Consider the following 13,851-nt stretch of genomic DNA (forward strand, 5'->3'; position numbering starts at 1 on the left):
ATTTTACCTATTTGTGCTTCATGCATAAATAACACCATTCCCTGTAGTCTCTGCATGTGGTAAGCATCTGGAAAATTCCTAACATTTCTAACTTCATATGACAATCATAGAATCATAGAATAGTTAGGGTTGGAAAGGACCTTAAGATCATCAAGTTCCAACCCCCCTGCCATGGGCAGGGGCACCTCACACTAAACCATATCACCCAAGGCCTCGTCCAAACTGGCGTTGAACACTGCCAGGGATGCAGCCCTCACAACCTCCCTGGGCAACCCATTCCAGTGCCTCACCACCTTAACAGGAAAGAATTTCCTCCTTATATCCAGTCTAAACTTCCCCTTTTAAGTTTTAACCCATTACTCCTTGTCCTACCACTACAGTCCCTAATGAAGAGTCCCTCCCCAGCATCCCTATAGGCCCCCTTCAGATACTGGAAGGCTGCTATGAGGTCTCCACACAGCCTTCTCTTCTCCAGGCTGAACAGCCCCAACTTTCTCAGCCTATCTTCATACAGGAGGTGCTCCAGGCCCCTGATCATCCTCATGGCCCTTCTCTGGACTTGTTCCAACAGCTCCATGTCCTTTTTATGTTGAGGACACCAGAACTGCACACAATACTCCAAGTGAGGTCTCACGAGAGCAGAATAAAGGGGCAGGATCACCTCCTTCGACCTGCTGGTCACACTCCTTTTGATGCAGCCCAGGATACGGTTGGCTTTCTGGGCTGCAAGGGCACACTGCCTGCTCATGTTCATTTTCTCATCGACCAACACCCCCAAGTCCTTCTCCACAGGGCTGCTCTGAATCTCTTCTCATAACCATCCTTAGCTTTGAATATTTCACACATACTAGACTGCTATAATGAAGATCCATTTTCAAATCATTTATAAAGAGCCATGAAAGTGTATAGTCATAGAACAGAAATTTTATGCTACAAAAAATTACCTTAAGTTTTGAATGAAGAAAGAAAAAGAAAGAAATTTTAAGGAAATGTCTGTTTTGACAGACATCTACACATAATTCAGAAATAATTGACAGCATCTTGTTCAAATTTCCAGAAAAGTCTCTGGGCTGGGACTGGATTTAAAGAACTTTTAGTCCCTAAAGTGAATTGTTTCTCCAGAACATTACGACTATGTGAAAAAAGGATTATTATAACAGTCACTGTCAATAAGAAAAAGCTAAAGAATATTAGTCCCTTAGGGGGAAAAAAGTCATACACTACAGGATTCTGCTACTGTGTTTAGCAGGTGCAAGGAAGGCATGGCAATTCTGCATAATTCTTCTTCCTTCCTCAGAGCTGCAAATATATTTTCTTATTTTCTCTGCTTTTTTATTATTTTTTTTTTTTATTACAGGATTATATTTCATTACTGGAATTTCCTGCTTATATGGTGATGTGCAAGCCAGGATGTTCTTGGCTGTTACCAAACTATTTGACTTCTTGCTGGAGAAACACAGAAGAAATAGCAGAAGCTGGCACTGAGTTGTCATACCTTCACATTTCTTCTCTTCTGAATTTGTCTCTCTTCAATACCATGATGCCTGAATAATGTCAGACTTTTCCTACTTTAAATTATATGGGTTTCTCTTCATAAGATACAAAGTTTCTAGGTAAACTTAAACATGTCGCTCTGCTTTTGAGTTTTCTTTTTCTGGATGAAAATTGTCGCCAGTAAGATCAAAGACAACTTCAGCAGCTCAAAGAAAAAAGTAGTGCTCCCCTTTTATTTTCTTCTGTGTTTATTTTGCTGCCAGCTCTCTTTGAAAATGTCTCTTTTTGCCAAGGCTACTATTTTGTTAAATGAATTAGTGTTACTTCTATGTCTTATTTGCACAAGTGGAACATGAAAGATGGGAAATACAATAGTGAAAAGACCGCAAGAGATAAAAACCAGAATGGTATCAAGAAAGATGTGAAGAGTTGCTGAGGTATGTACCACACACACTTCAGTCCCTTGGCAGCAGTTTGGCACTCAAAAATCCTCCTGATGGATCTGCCAAGGTCCCAGACCTTGAGGCTTTCCTTGCAGTCACTCTTACAGTCCTCCAGGCTCTACTCGGGGGATTTTGAGGAGTGAATTTCTGCAACTGCAGTGACACAAATGTGCTATGTCAGGCCAGAGAGGAGTGAATGAGGCCTCACAGGTGGTATCCAGGGCTTTGTGAGAGCAGAGTGGAGACCAAACAGCACACACACAGTGCTTCTGTCTCTGTTCCTGAATAGGATGCTGAAGTAGCTGAGTTTGCTTCTGAGAGGCTTGCCACCAGCTCCCATTTCATGTGCCTCAGTGAGACTGAGAGCTACAAAACCTTGGACCACCTCAGTCAGGCTTTCATCCTTCAGCCTGTTGCTAGCCAGGAAGTAATATACTAGACATGGCTAAATATGAGATTAGATGACAACTGAGGACACTGCTGGTCACTACTGAGGGCTGCAGAAAGAGCTTGTCACTTTCTAAATCCTAAAAGCCTGCTGTATGACCAGCATAAACTACATGCTTCCTCCATGTGGTAACTCGCTGAAAATCACAGGCTCAGACAGAAAATGAGAGGTGGGGTTGTCCAGCCTCCTGCTCAAAGCAGGAGATTGCTCAGGGCCCTACTGAGTCCAATGTTGAAAACCCTCTGGGATAGAGACTCCACAGCCTTTCCAGGCAGCCTGCCACATTGCTTGACCACCCTCGTGGTGAGGAATATGTTCAGTCAGGATTGTTTAATGGCTGAAAAATGCATTTCTCAACTAAAGAGTTTTATGTAAAATGCCTCTTTTTGGGTGTGATATTTTCTCAGAAAATTGCAGTCTCAGAAAATTGCAGTCTCAGAAATAGAGTTTATTTAAAGAGTCAAAATCCCCCTATTTTTAATCCAGTGGATATCTCCTGGGCATGTTAAATGGCTTTACACTTCCATTTTCTTTTAGGCATCAAGTTTTCTGGCCATGCTACACCACTTACAATGCAATTCTTACTGTATGTATACTCCTCTTATTTTAGAGGGAGAAAACAGTTTATGATGCCAGAGGATTGGGCCATAGATAGAAAAGGGAATGTAAAACACTCTGTAACAAATCTCTGGCTTCCCTGTGAATTCAAGTACTTTGGTTGTTGGCCTTTATGCGAATGTGTGTATGTGTGTAAATTCACCTATATGTACACATATGGACCCCCATTCCCATATCTATAGATTCACGTGCACATATTCTCATCCATACACATATATACACTCATATTTGTATATGCACATATATGTGAAAGCACACACATGTATAAATGCTTCTTTTCAAAAAAAAACCCAAACAAAAAAAAAACCCAAACCCCAAATCAAAACAAAACCAAACAAAAAAAACCCTAAACAAAACCCAACACAATTCACAGCTGGCTGTGAGTAGAAACTCTGTTTTCTGACCTTTAGCATTATTTTCCCTACAGTCTAGTCATCTGACTAGAAGGAATGATAGAGTGAATGATCTAACACCTGTAACGATATGTGTGCTGAAAGACTTACTGCAGCTTTGGTCTCAGCTATTCCAGGACAGCTTATACTGGGCAGTAAAGGTATTCCAGGCAGATCCTGAAGCTACCAAGACCACAGCCAGTGTCATCTGCCTGCCACAAGCCAGGGCAGGAGGGGCTGCCAAGTAGGTGATAAAGTGGTGCCTGGGGAGCACAGCAGTCCACAGATTGGAAGAGGCTCTCTCTCTCACATCAGCATGAGAGCTGTGGGAGATGCTTTTTGGTCTGAATCACCTTGGCAGGAGAATTGTCAGTCAAAGGGAATGTACTCATAGAAGAGCCACATAATTAGAGGTGTGAGTGTGATGACTGTGCAAAGGCATACAGAGAATAAAGACATCTTTCGTGTCATGTCAAACCTGGAACTGTGTGGTGGCATGACAGATTATAAATAGGAGCACTGGGATGAAAACAGAATGGTTCTGGGCTGAAAAGGTTCCTGATTCCAGGCACTGCCACCTAGGCAGCTCCCACCACACTCTCTGACCTCTCCTTTTTCTCCCATTTTCCCTTGTCCCACAGTACCAGCAGCATCTTTTGGGAATTGTCCACTATGGGCTGAGGAACAGGCTGGTCTGATAAAATACATGTTTTTCTTTTCTTGGCTGTTTAACCTGGTTGGTTTACCCACCTGGCCCAGCAGGGCAACCACACAAGCTGTTGTGCCAGCAGAGAAGCATGAAGTGGCAGGGGCAAAGCCTGCATGCACCAGTCCTGCAGCCACACACATGCAGACACATTTGACTCTCCAGCCAGCTTCTGAGGAAGGTGGAAGGAGAAGAATATCTTGCACAGTGCTCTGCAGAAAGCAGCTCTGTGCTGGAAGGATGGAGATGGGCACGTATGTGCCACTTCCATGCTTTCTTCTCCTGATTGTACATGAGCTACTTTGAGCTCCCTGACCATCACCATGAAACTACAATTTATTTTTGACTGAAGCACAATGAAAACATCACCATTTCCAAAAAAAGACTTTTGACAACTGTGGTAGCTCCTTCTGATAAACACATAAGTATACATAGTTTCTCACCATGTTTTTCCACCATTTCAGCCAGAGAACATGTGCTAGAACTAGATGGTAGCCTGAAAGCACTGTCTACCTATAACTTGATCTCAAATGCTGTCTGCCTCCTTGAGTTTTGCAAAATGGAAACAGTTCTGATTTATCACCAGTTGATAGCTCAATTGGAAGTGGAACAAGTTAAATTGAATAAGGACTGTTTTAATTCTGAACAATGTCGCTCATTCAGTGTTAAAAAAAAAAAATAATAAAGTTTTACTAGTCCACTTAAAATGCTCAGATTAAATGCCTTTATTATTTCCATCCAGGCAAATCCTTGTATAGGACTGATGAAACCTCATCCCTTGCTTTGAATAGAGTCATGATTTCATTTCATATGACCTGCAACCCTACAATACCATGGTAGTCTGGGGGAGGTAAGTTGATTTTAATTTATTTTTGTGGTATTATTGGGTAATTCTGATATACTGAAATACTAAAAAAGTTCCTCACCTCTGCCTAAAAGGATAAACAACATTCTTCTGTAAAACTTCTTACTGATGACGTGAAATACCATTGCTGCTTGTCAAGAAATCTGCTATAATTTAATTTCTGTGGCTGAACATTACAATCCAAGGGGAAAATTCTTTGTTTCTAATGGGAATTAAAGCTGTGTAACTAAAAGCACCAGGTGGTCCCTAACAGCAGAATCTGGACTATTGTTTTTTAGATTTATGTAGTGTTTTATGCCTATCCCAAATGCTTGTAGCTGGTAATTTCTGCTGCTATTGTTGCTTAAGGTCATCTATAAATGCAAAATATTTCTCAGTGGGTACTTGACAGCAGTAACCTAGATAAATATTTTCACTTACATAAACATCGCCTTAACAATTCCAAAACTGTAGTAAATAGTCTCAAATCCCAGAAGCCATCTAGACATTGCAAGAATTACATTGTTTTTTGAAAAAGATTGATGTACTCTATTATTTCATTGGTCACAGTCCAACACAAGAGGGTGGACTGATGAAAGAGATGTTTAACACATCCAGGGTTTCTGTTGTTTTCTTTTTTCTAACTGTGCTAATACATGAATTTCCATTTGTTTTTCAGATTTTTATGTAGCCTTACACAATAAAAGATAATCTAACTGGACAGGCGCAAACAGCGGAGACCAACTGGCTTTTGAAAGCAAATCCAAGGCCAAGAAACCTCTATAATTGCCACGAAGTACTAAGAAATGAGATTACTTTCTGCCTACTTGAGAGCACAACTATTGGCATTTAATTGAAAACGCATGCCCCTCAGGGCTCAGTAAGTTTGCATGTGAGCAGCCGCAATGCTTTGTACTTTGTTGTACATGCTCTTCAAGGAGGAAATGTACTCCTACAAGACCTCTTGGGCTTGGACAGGTTCTTCACCCATGCAATGCTGCACAACAGGCCTGTGCCAAAACCAGCCAGCCTCCAGGCAACTCAGAGAGGCTAAAGCTAACAAAAAATACACTAAATATGGTGTGGGTTGTTTGCACTTGTTCCCTGTAACTAATATCCTGTAAGATCAAACAAGAAAGAGACCCTTTCTGTACATAGGCACTCTGGCTCCTCGAATTTCTTTCCAGAAAGCTCAATGTGAACAAATTCAGAGACACCTTGGATCACTTCCATGGTGATGCCCACTTGTTGCTTACACAGGAATGAGCCGAGCATGGGTCTTTGCAGCTGGACAAGGCTGTCTCCTGGTCTCTATCCAGCATGAAGCCTTGTAGATAATGAGGTTTAGGTGGTGTAGATGTGGCTGAATATATACCTAGCACAAGTTAACTCACATGCTGTCTTCCAGGGTTGCCATACCAGCCTAAGAAAGAATGAAATAAATGTGAGGAGGTGAATACCCCCTACTAGGGATACTGGTGTCCTGTTAGAAGAGAAATCCAGCATCCAGCCATTGATAGCCATTGCCTCTGCATGTATTTTCCAGACCTTGTGCTCTGTGTACATTTTGCAGCCACAGCATGAGTGTGTGTTGGAGAGTAGCTCTCTGAGCAATTGCATTGTTGCTGTGATCTGTTTATACTGAATCTCAACAGCTAATCCTTCTAATCCTCAAACAATTATTCTAGCCAATACTGTAGTTGTTCAGAATTAGCTGACGTTTGTGTAGTTCACACTTAATTTAAATAATCATTGTCTTATTATGAGTACCTCGTATGACCAAATGACTCTGTATGAACACATTACAATTTCACTCTAAGTATAGGCCTGCAATAAATATATATACGTAGCCATCTGTGCATGTGTCTGTTCTACATGTTTGCATTGTAATATAGAGCTTGTTAATGGTGTTTGGTGTTCAGCTTGGGGCACTTGAAAGATAGATAGTTTCTTTTCAGGAAAGACTAATCACCCTACAAAAAACAAGATCCTTGATAAGTCCACTAGTAATCCTTAAAAGTCTAGGGAAGAATTCCTTACAGTAGGAGGTTCTTCTGTGCTCTGTCACAGGCCACAGATTGGGATAAAGCAGTGGCGTTCAGGAGCTGGTGGTGTACTGGCTCTTCTCTTCCTGCTGGGCAGATGTTCATTAGCTGGTGTTTATCAGTTGAGATGTGGTTACAGCTCTCAGAAGCCCACACAACCATTTTATACACACATATTTTGCCGGCAGAAAGAATAAACATGCATTTCTTTTTTGCTTTCTTAATCTATAATATTGAGTGGATGGCTAATGACCTAAATATTCTACAGTCCCTTTTAGAGGAGGTACTTCTTTGTCCTTTATTTCCTTTCTCCACGTGGGAGTGTGGCAATTCCTACCATTGACTGCAGAAACTCCTGCCTCCCAATCATGATTTCAGTGGTTTGAAACTGCAGCTTGTGTGTTAGCTCCCAAACTCGCACCCAGCCATGAATGCGCAGCTTCCCCCAAAGCTGCCAGACTTTCAGATTCTTCAGCTTTAACTGGGCTTTGCCCACCAACTAAGGTGTTTAGACTTTTCTGAGTATTCTGTGATTACCTCAGGATTTTCAAGAGATTGACTGGCCAGGTACTATAAGCTATCTATATTCAAATGCTAGGAACTAGACTAAATGCCCTGATGCTCTTTAACCCTGGTTTTGTCATTGTCTCCAGCTACTGATGGAGCTCAGCCTCAATTGCAAAGTTACTCTAGTATAACTTGGCGATGACAACACTGCCAAGTAAGCTTCATGGGGTATCATCTGTCTTTCACAGAGTAATTTCCATTAAATTCAATTTCCTGCATCATTATATTTTAAAGGGAGAGGAATCTACTTATTCACAAACTGCTTTGAAAGTTCTGAGTGCAGAGGCAATGAATTACACTCACGTGGTTGCTAAAGCTCAGTGGATAGAGAAGGCCCTTTATCATCCTTTAAAATATTTTATTGAGTTTTATTTTATATAGTACTGTATAGTAATCCTTCTAGTTATCTGTTATATTGTACAATGTAAACCTGTAAAATATTTAGTAAAATAAATATTTAAGCAGAGTTAGCTTAGGTGGGACAAGAAAAACTATAATTAATTATAGAAAAGGAACAAAGAAAGGATGAGTTGTTTCAAAGACAGGGGCAGGGGTTAAGGCCTAGGAAGTCCTGCACTGAGGTTTTTATAGGTTAAATAATGCTCTGCTTCTGTGTGTAGATATAAATGTCCACGCTCAGTAAGCAGCCAGGACAACAACATCAATTCTCTGTGTCTGAAGGGGAGCCTAAGTAAAGAACATTATCTTCCTGTCCATCATCTATTTGCCCATTTTGGCAGCCATCCTGCAAGTGTGCTCTGCCCATGTCTCTGTGTGGGACAAGGCACCCAGTCCTGGCTTCTCCACAAGCAAACTGGGGAATGGAAAACGAAACTGCTCAGAGCTGCCCCACGTCAAAGAGGAGGCGACTGCTGATCTGCACTTTCGTTTCCCAAGGCTCTTCCCGACTGCCACTGGCAGGACATGTGTGCAAGAAAAGGCATCTGGTTATTTTTAGATACCAGTTGTATTTTCTCCAGCCTGTTTCTGTGGCACACTTTATATCACTGCCTAATCTGACAAGGGGCGACAAAGCAGGTTTAGGGGACAGCATGCTGAAATGTAGAAATTCATTTGGGAACAGTAAAGTGCTTTTCAGCTTAAGGCTGTTGTACTGTGTTATTTCAGAGATGAACTGGTGCCTTATATTCCCAGCATTCGTTATCTATCAGTGTCAAACAAATATTCAGAAAGGCATCTAGGTTCTGCTGTCTTGCTAACACACCACACATACAGCACAAGCAATCTACAGCCTGCTGAAAGCATTTCTGCTTGACCACCTGTTGCACTGTTCCTGATCAAAAATACTTAAATATCAATTCAGAAAAGTGACAGCTAAACTGCCATGTCACACAACAAGGTGACATTACTGTAGTTGTGTCAGGCTTTCTTAGAGTTATTTGTCAAGCAGAATTATCTTTTGGGCTTTTCAGAATCACCTAGATTAATAGTTGTAATGGTGAGAGAAAAAGGGGGGTAATTTATGGCAATAAGGAATCACTTGTGAAGGGGTGCTGCTGTTCTGTACAGAGACATTGCCTACCTGCTCTGAAAGAAATGCTACCAACTACAGTCAAAATCTTTGTATGCTTACTGAAATGTGTGGACTTTTATTAAGCCTGAGTATTCTTATTGCTACAGTGCAATGAAAACAATTTCAGAGACCCAGTTCTTCTTACCCCTGCACTTTTACACCAAGGGGAAAATGCTGGACAGATGCTGCCTTAAAGGCACTAAAAAGACCATTGCAAGAGGAAGTCTCTGATAAAACTCAAAGTTTTCTTTGCTGCTTTGCTTATACAAGAGGCACCTGAACCATGGGCTGAAGTCGTGCTGCCTCCAGTGCATGGCAACATCATAGGCCCTTTCTGTATCAGGATGAGAGAAGTTGAAGTAATTTATTATGAGACCAAACTCATCAGTACCCAGAATTTGGGGCTTGAGCAGGATTTGTGCAGTCACACCAAAGTCTCTTCTCTGCCTGGTGAGAAAAAGGAACCTATGGTCTCCAACTCTGTAGTTCAGGGCTCCTGGTGCTGGTCTATTACCCCAGTTCAGGTAAATAAATGCTGGCTTGGAGCTCCTTTCCTTTTAAAGATGGGGCACATAGCTTCTGACAATGTGCACCTCAGTGAGCCCATTCTCAGCCAGCTCTGCTGCTGACTTACCCTAAGAAGGCTGCTCAGCCATGTCCCTTGAGAAGATCCTCACTCTTTGTCCTGAATCCCTGCTTGGCAAAATCTCCCAGGGAACAGTAGGGGTTTTGACTGAATGAGGTTTCTAGGATCAAGCCACAGATAAATGGTATTTGTTGCCTTGAAGCCATGGAACTTGTCTGAGCATTGTAAAAATAAGAGTTAAGACTGACCTGAGAAAGATCAGGACACTAAATTATCATTGTAGTATGAAAAACACCAAGTGTTCAATTTTCCATTGCAAAACTGCTCCTTTTATGCTGGTGTTTTCACAATGGATCAGCCTGAAACTTGGCTCTGAATGGCAAAATGTACCCCTCTGAGCAAATGAGATTCTAGCCTGTATTTTTTTGTTAAACTTGGCAAGCAGGGGAGCCTAAAGCCTTAATTGATGTCACTTGTGATATTAAGAGGCAAATAATAGAGCAGCAAGTCAATTTTCAAAAGTGAAGACTAAAAGGCAATGGGGAGCATTAAAACAGTTGTGTTAGATTTCAGTAAGACTCACAAGCAATGCTTTGAATAAGCAGGGAAAGGAGAAAGCAGTTTTGCCCCCTTTTTTTGTTTGTTTCTTTTGCAGAGTCTCTGGCTAGTTGTCCTATGTAAACAACTCATTTGATAGAGGAAGAAGTTAGGTCTATTAAGTTGCTTCACAACTTCAGTGTTGAATTTATTGCATGCTTGTTTTAAAACAGACCTGAGCGTCTCACATAAAATGCTTTCAGATACTTTCCAAACCACCCAAAACTCATCTGGTTTGTTACACTTTCAAAATTCAGCTGGGTTTTGTCAAAAAAGTTTATGAGCTCTTCTTCTGTTCTCTAAGTAAAGCTGAGCATCTGTGTGAGAACTGAGGTTTCTGACTTGGCCTGAATCTAATCTGAAAGCTTTATCTATCATCTCAGGCAATAGAGAACTCTCAATCCTGGAATACAAAACTGATGAGACTCTCACAGCACAAGGTGCTTCCTCATTTCTGACCTTTCTCCCACTGAGTCAGACACAGTATTTACCAAGCAGGGCTTAGTTCAGGTCAAACACAACCACCATTAGCTTTGAAACAAGTGGCAAAGTCCAAATTTCCAGTAGGGAGGCTGCTGATGACTTGTATTCCCTAAAAAGAAGGCATAAACTGACTCCATTTCCCAATTTGAAAAATTACCATAGGTACAAACACTCCAGGCTTTTTGACAACCTGGGAATTTGGATCTTTGAGGAATTTAGTGGGATTACCCAGGAGATGAGGGACTTATCCACATGAGAAGTTGTTTAGGAGTTCTATCCCTTACTCAGCAATGATGTGTCAGGAATATTTCAGTTTGCATTACCCCTTCTCAGTCATTCTATGATATTACTTAAACATGTTCTTCCTGGAGAAAAGGAGTGCCTAAAATGGCAGTGTTTTTCACTGTGGTCATATATCACTTGGCTTTGTTGGAGTGCTCGTGTAGTGTCAGTCCTGGAATCCTGCTAAGCAGAAGCAGTCGTTCTCTTTTTTGTCCCCGGACATCTGGTCACACTGTGGCTACAGCTGTGCGTCTGGCACCCACAGCAAAATTCTCAGGCTGGAATTTATAGTGTTTATTTTAATATTTTAAGAGGTAAACCTTTGTCTCTGAAAAACTCTAAAATTAAGAGAAAAATGTGGGTTTTTCCTCAAGAGTCAGTGTGAAATCCCTTACAAAAGAAAGGCAGAAAACTGATGTAACTGACAGATAATTATGTTTTGTAAAAGCAAAGAAAGAATGAAGCAGAACTTTAGCTGGGTATATGTATTCCCATATATCTCCTTATGCACTGATGTTAAAAAGCAAAAGAGAGGAGTTTCTCGGACTTGGTGTCTGAAAATAGTCATTATTCTCTCTAGTACAAGTCCAGCCATGCATTTTGCTGCCAACAAGGAGGTTTTTTTCTTTTCACATTTCTGACGTGCTAGAGTACTACTATGCAAAAGCAAATATTAGTGGTTTTGATAGATGTATCTATCTATTTAATAAGTTTCTGCTGTGCAAATATTTGTGTTATATGGGAGTTTAAGGTTTGGGTTTTGTTGGGTTTTCTTTTGTAGGTTTTCTTTTGTAAGTTTTCTGTTTAAAGTAATGTAGTGTGAACTGGCTGTTCTGGTAATTAGTAAAAAGCCCAAGTCACAAACTAAAGATTCCAGACACCTGAGATTGGTCTGGACACCAAAACCTGTTTCTGTGCATCTCAGAGTGATGGTCAAGATGCCAAAGGTGGAATGCAACCCAGTCCACTAACGAGGTGGCCATACCTCGAGCACAGCTCAAAGACAAGATGGAAACTTCACTCTGCCCTGAACATCACTCCAGCCCACCTTTCCAGATACAGAGGGGACAAATCACTGCTTGAGGCTTAGCTGAAGCTAGGCTTTTCATAGGGAAGGTGGGACTGCAGTTACATTCATTGGGAGTTTACTCAAATCCATAGAATCATAGAACCATAGAACAGTTAGGGCTGGAAAGGACCTTAAGATCATCAAGTTCCAACCTCCCTGCTATGGGCAGGGACACCTCACACTAAACCATATCACCCAAGGCCTCGTCCAACCTGGCCTTGAACACTGCCAGGGATGGAGCATTCACAACCTCCCTGGGCAACCCATTCCAGGCCCTCACCACCCTAACAGGAAAGAATTTCCTCCTTATATCCAGTCTAAACTTCCCCTGTTTAAGTTTTAACCCATTACCCCTTGTCCTATCACTACAGTCATACCCGTTATCTTGCAGAACTGATTGACAATATTAATGCTAAAGTCTATGGGGATGCAAATAGGTATTTGGCTGAATGGTGGAGGCAGAACTTCCTCCAGATCTGTGTCTTGACTACAATTCCACCTGTAAGTAGACAAGGAGATGAATAACTTAAGTGCTAGTCCTATTCCCCTTTTGTTATGCTGTTAGATACCACTGTTGTCATCTGTGCAGGCAACCTCAGCACAGACACTGAGAGAATAAACAATGGGAAAAAGTGTGGAGAATGACTAGAATACAGCAGTTTTTGTACTGAATGGTTGATTGCCATGGTTTCCCAAGTAAGATGAGGCTGCATCATATCAGGTAGAGGCAAAGGAAAAGAAGCAGTGTAGGTCTGGCAAGAACCTCTTCTTAAAGCAGTGCTTTGTGCAAATCTGCAGTAGAATTCATCTATTAAAACAGTCATGTCCCTTTGATAAGCCATCCAGGAGAGGAGGAGGGTACTGAGACGGGGCTACCTGGGCTGTGAGCAAAGCCCCACAGCTGGCCACACATCCTGAACTGGGGGCTGTCACCAATGCTTCATCAGTGCCTGCAACCAGGATCAAAATGAGAATCTGGTGCCAGCACCACACAGTGTGATCCTTGCCTGGTCTGAAACCCTTTCAACAATATTTTCTTCAGTCACAGTCAAACAGCTGCTTTGAAATTGTTTCAGGAAGCCAAAGTGAACACCCCTCCGGAGTGAGTGGTTTTGTTCTGGATCCTGGGGAGCACAGAGAGAAAGTGAAGGAGTTGGCTGCAGCACAGGGGCTGTGGTGCGGCTCTGGCCTTGCATTGGCCCCATCCCTGCTGTGCAGCCCTTCTGCATTGCTTTGCAACTGAGAAGTCTGAAAAAGTCTTCAGCCACACTCCACAGTGGTGGGACAAATAAAGAACTTTTTTGTCTGTCCAAGATCTGAGCTACACCTACAGTACATGTGTCTTAAACTGATAAGGCATCTGATATTTTTTTTTAAGCTAATATCCATACCATTAGGCAAAATACACATCAGTCCACCTGTTTATGTCTGAGTATAGCTTTGCTTAGAGCACATGAAGCATGCAGTAATTGCCCTGAAGTGAATTTCCTGATGAGCCATTTATTGCATTTCTAAAATATAAAATACTTAAGAGGGAAAAACCAACAACAAAATCCAAGAAAAAATGCACAGTGTGGTTTGGGTTCTGCGCTGACACTCTTTAATATACTATTTACCATTCTAACAGCCAGTCTAAAAGCTTCAGTTCCACTGAAGATCTCTGAAGGCATTTTATCTTTTTTTTTATCAAGGATTGAGCACACTGATTTCAATGATTTCTACTTCCTAGCTCCTTAGGAAAAA

This window comes from Neopsephotus bourkii, unplaced genomic scaffold (genome assembly GCF_033783945.1).
Source record: "Neopsephotus bourkii isolate Nb327-2 ecotype Australia unplaced genomic scaffold, CSIRO-AGI_Nbou_v1 NB_941, whole genome shotgun sequence".
Classification (NCBI taxonomy): Eukaryota; Metazoa; Chordata; class Aves; order Psittaciformes; family Psittacidae; genus Neopsephotus; species Neopsephotus bourkii.